The sequence below is a fragment of the Populus nigra genome, chromosome 2 (genome assembly GCF_951802175.1).
Source record: "Populus nigra chromosome 2, ddPopNigr1.1, whole genome shotgun sequence".
Taxonomy (NCBI): Eukaryota; Viridiplantae; Streptophyta; class Magnoliopsida; order Malpighiales; family Salicaceae; genus Populus; species Populus nigra.
The window spans coordinates 21,455,978-21,460,977 of record NC_084853.1 but is presented as its reverse complement, the minus strand read 5'-3'; positions in this window follow the sequence as shown (position 1 = coordinate 21,460,977).

Genomic DNA, 5,000 nt, shown 5'->3' with positions numbered 1-5,000 from the left:
AGGCCCCCCACCTTAGTCCGAGTTTAGCAACAGCCCACATATCCCCCGCGGCAGGCCTATGGGCGCCAGGCCAGCGCGCCCCATGGCCAGTCAGGGGGCACCCCCCTAAAGAGCAATAAGTGTCATTGAAGCTCTGGCAGGGGGAGACACTACTAGGTCCCAGCTGTCACCCCCCCTCTAAAAAATTCATTTCTTGGTATTTTGAGCTGAAATTTTGCACAGAGGTTGGCAAAAATCCAATCCAACTTTATTAATTTTTCCAGAATTTTTCGAGGTCGGGAAGTATTTTTTTTTATTTTCCTACCATTAAAAATCGAGGAAATCGGAAAAAATAGGAACCGGCTCGGAATGACCCCAAATTCAGTGGGCAGCCTCATAAAAATATGGCTGATTTTACTGGATTGATTTCATGTGGAAAGCACGACGTTTTGTTGTAGGAATGCGGGAACCCCGGCGGCTCGCCTGCCGCGGCCAGCGACGTCGGGCTGGCCCCTGCAGCGCCTAGCCTCTCCCACGCGGGGGGCAGGCCAGAGCGCGGGGGGCCAGGGCCCGAAGGCAGCCCCCCCGCGGGCGAGAGAGCAAGCCAGCAGGGGCTGTCGCCTGCCGCGGCCAGCGACGTCGGGCTGGCCCCTGCAGCGCCTAGCCTCTCCCACGCGGGGGGCAGGCCAGAACGCGGGGGGCCAGGGCCCGAAGGCAGCCCCCCCGCGGGCGAGAGAGCAAGCCAGCAGGGGCTGTCCGCGCGTCGCGCAGCGCGGCATGGCTGCGGGGGCCGCGCGCGCGCGCCCAAGCGCCCCAGCGCCCAGCGCGGGCGGGCGCGCGCGCGCGTGTGGTCTTTGAGGGGCGCCGGCCTGGTGGCTCCCTAAAGAGCAATAAGTGTCATTGCAGCTCTGGCAGGGGGAGACACTACTAGGTCCCAGCTGTCACCCCCCCTCTAAAAAATTCATTTCTTGGTATTTTGAGCTGAAATTTTGCACAGAGGTTGGCAAAAATCCAATCCACCTTCATTAATTTTCCCAGAATTTTTCGAGGTCGGGAAGTATTTGTTTTAATTTTCCTACCATTAGAAATCGAGTAAATCCGCAAAACTAGGAACCGGCCCGGAATGACCCCAAATTCAGTGGGCAGCCTCATAAAAATATGGCTGATTTTACTGGATTGGTTTCATGTGGAAAGCACGACGTTTTCTTGTAGGAATGCGGGAACCCCGGCAGCTCGCCTGCCGCGGCCAGCGACGTCGGGGACGCTGGCCTGCGCTGTCGAGCCCGCGAGGGCTGTCTCCGCGGCAGGCCCCCCCTGAACGGGGCACGACAGGCCACCGCGCTGGCTCGTCCAGCGTCGACAGTCCCTCGTCCAGGTTTCAGATCGCGCCAAGTCGAACCCATGACCTGCTCAAGCCATCGTGCGCTGCCGAATTCGCATCTGCGTGTAGGCTGCCATTCCACGCGGCAGCCCCTGTTTTCGTCAGCGTGCCCCCCTGACGAATTTTCCTGCCTGGCCCAGTCCAGCGTCCAGCCCCTGTTCGTCGAAAAATCTGCGCTGCCGATTTTCCACGCGGCAGCCCCTCTTTTCGTCAGCGTGCCCCCCTGACGAATTTTCCTGCCTGGCCCGGCCAGTCCAGCCCCTGTTCGTCGAAAAATCTGCGCTGCCGATTTTCCACGCGGCAGCCCCTCTTTTCGTCAGCGTGCCCCCCTGACGAATTTTCCTGCCTGGCCCGGCCGGTCCAGCATCCAGCCCCTGTTCGTCGAAAAATCTGCGCTGCCGATTTTCCACGCGGCAGCCCCTGTTTTCCTCAGCGTGCCCCCCTGACGAATGTTCGTCGAAAAATCTGCGCTGCCGATTTTCCACGCGGCAGCCCCTCTTTTCGTCAGCGTGCCCCCCTGACGAATGTTCGTCGAAAAATCTGCGCTGCCGATTTTCCACGCGGCAGCCCCTCTTTTCGTCAGCGTGCCCCCTGACGAATTTTCCTGCCTGGCCCAGTCCAGCGTCCAGCCCCTGTTCGTCGAAAAATCTGCGCTGCCGATTTTCCACGCGGCAGCCCCTCTTTTCGTCAGCGTGCCCCCCTGACGAATTTTCCTGCCTGGCCCGGCCGGTCCAGCCCCTGTTCGTCGAAAAATCTGCGCTGCCGATTTTCCACTCCGCAGCCCCTGTTTTCGTCAGCGTGCCCCCCTGACGAATTTTCCTGCCTGGCCCGGCCAGTCCAGCGCCCAGCCCCTGTTCGTCGAAAAATCTGCGCTGCCGATTTTCCCCGACGAACCTGCAGCTGCACAAATCCGCGCTGCCACTGCCCCATTGTCTGGACCAACAGTCTTTTCCATCAAGCCCTGGACTATAAATCGTCCAGACTCATCGCCAGCACCCGCTGCCGATTCTGCCGACTTTGCCGATTTCGTCGGCGCTGCCGATTCCAACACTGCCCGCCGTGCCTGAACCAGCGCTGTTTCGTCAGCGTGTCCCCTTGACGAATTTCCCTGCCTGGCCTGGACAGTCCATCTTCCAGCCCATGTTCATCGAAAAATCTGCGCTGCCGATTTCCCCGACGAACCTGCAGCTGCACAAATCTGTGCTGCCGATTTCCCCCCCTGTCGGCATGGCTGCCGCTGCCCCGATGTCCAGACCAACAGTCTTTTTTGTCGACTTTGCCGATTTTGTCCGCGCTGCCGATTCCAACACTACCCCCTGCATCCAAACCAGCATTGTTTCGTCAGCTCTTCCCCTGACGATTTTAGCCCTGTAACAAACAGTAGGCCTCCAATCCCGCCAACGGGAGCCAAGTTGATAGGGAAGAGAATTGAATGACGCGCCTGGTCCTCGCACCCCGCCACCCGAGGGGCCTTTTTCCCGGCAGCCTCTGAAAAACTCTAGCTTTCACGGTCCTCGCCGCCCCTCACCACCATGGCAGGCCTCTAATCCCACCCATCAGCAGTTGTAGCCGATAGGGCAGTGATTTGAATGACGCGTCGCGGGCCTCCGGGTCATCTCACCCGGCCATTAATTGGAGCGTTTTTGGCTGGCCGAGGATGGGGGGATGGATCTCTTCTTCCGAAAAAGCAAACAGTACATCGGGAGTTATGTTGACGGGGCATGGAATTGAATGACCCGTCGCGGGCCGCCGGGTCATCTCACCCGGCCATCCCGGGGAGCGTTTTTCCCGGCAGCATCGGGGAAACTCTTGCTTTCACTGCCCGCTGCCCAAGTCCCCACTCGAATCGGCCCCCCGCGCCAACAAGCCAACGCTGCCGAATCGGCAGACACTGCTGCCGAATCTGCCGACACTGCCCCGCGGGCTGCCACTGCCCCAGTGTCTAAACCAGCGGTCTTTCTCATCGAGCCTTGGACTATCCAGTCCGTCCTGACTCATCGCCAGCACCTGCTGCCGATTCTGCCGACTTTGCCGATTTTCTCGGCGCTGCCGATTCCAACACTGCGCCCACCGTGTCTGAACCAGCGCTGTTTCGTCAGCGTGTCCCCTCGACGAATTTTCCTGCCTGGCCTGGACAGTCCACCGTCCAGCCCGTGTTCGTCGAAAAATCTGCGCTGCCGATTCTGCCGACTTTGCCGATTTCGTCGGCGCTGCCGATTCCAACACTGCCCGCCGTGCCTGAACCAGCGCTGTTTCGTCAGCGTGTCCCCTCGACAAATTTTCCTGCCTGGCCTGGACAGTCCATCGCCCAGCCCATGTTCGTCGCAAAATCTGCGCTGCCGATTTTCCCCGACGAACCTGCAGCCGCACAAATCTGCGCTGCCGAATCTGCCGACACTGTCCCGCGGGCTGCCACTGCCCCAGTGTCTAAACCAGCAGTCTTTCTCGTCGAGCCTTGGACTATCCAGCCCGTCCAGACCCATCGCCAGCACCCGCTGCCGATTCTGCCGACTTTGCCGATTTCGTCGGCGCTGCCGATTCCACCACTGCCCGCCGTGCCTGAACCAGCGCTGTTTCGTCAGCGTGTCCCCTCGATGAATTTTCCTGCATGGCCCGGCCAGTCCAGCGTCCAGCCCATGTTCGTCGAAAAATCTGCGCTGCCGATTCTGCCGACTTTGCCGATTTCGTCGGCGCTGCCGATTCCAACACTGCCCGCCGTGCCTGAACCAGCGCTGTTTCGTCAGCGTGTCCCCTCGACAAATTTTCCTGCCTGGCCTGGACAGTCCACCGTCCAGCCCGTGTTCGTCGAAAAATCTGCGCTGCCGATTCTGCCGACTTTGCCGATTTCGTCGGCGCTGCCGATTCCAACACTGCCCGCCGTGCCTGAACCAGCGCTGTTTCGTCAGCGTGTCCCCTCGACAAATTTTCCTGCCTGGCCTGGACAGTCCATCGCCCAGCCCATGTTCGTCGCAAAATCTGCGCTGCCGATTTTCCCCGACGAACCTGCAGCCGCACAAATCTGCGCTGCCGAATCTGCCGACACTGTCCCGCGGGCTGCCACTGCCCCAGTGTCTAAACCAGCAGTCTTTCTCGTCGAGCCTTGGACTATCCAGCCCGTCCAGACCCATCGCCAGCACCCGCTGCCGATTCTGCCGACTTTGCCGATTTCGTCGGCGCTGCCGATTCCACCACTGCCCGCCGTGCCTGAACCAGCGCTGTTTCGTCAGCGTGTCCCCTCGATGAATTTTCCTGCATGGCCCGGCCAGTCCAGCGTCCAGCCCATGTTCGTCGAAAAATCTGCGCTGCCGATTCTGCCGACTTTGCCGATTTCGTCGGCGCTGCCGATTCCAACACTGCCCGCCGTGCCTGAACCAGCGCTGTTTCGTCAGCGTGTCCCCTCGACAAATTTTCCTGCCTGGCCTGGACAGTCCATCGTCCAGCCCATGCTCGTCGAAAAATCTGCGCTGCCGATTTTCCCCGACGAACCTGCAGCCGCACAAATCTGCGCTGCCGAATCTGCCAACACTGTCCCGCGGGCTGCCACTGCCCCAGTGTCTCAACCTGCGGTCTTTCTCGTCGAGCCTTGGACTATCCAGCCCGTCCAGACCCATCGCCAGCACCCGCTGCCAATTCTGCCGAC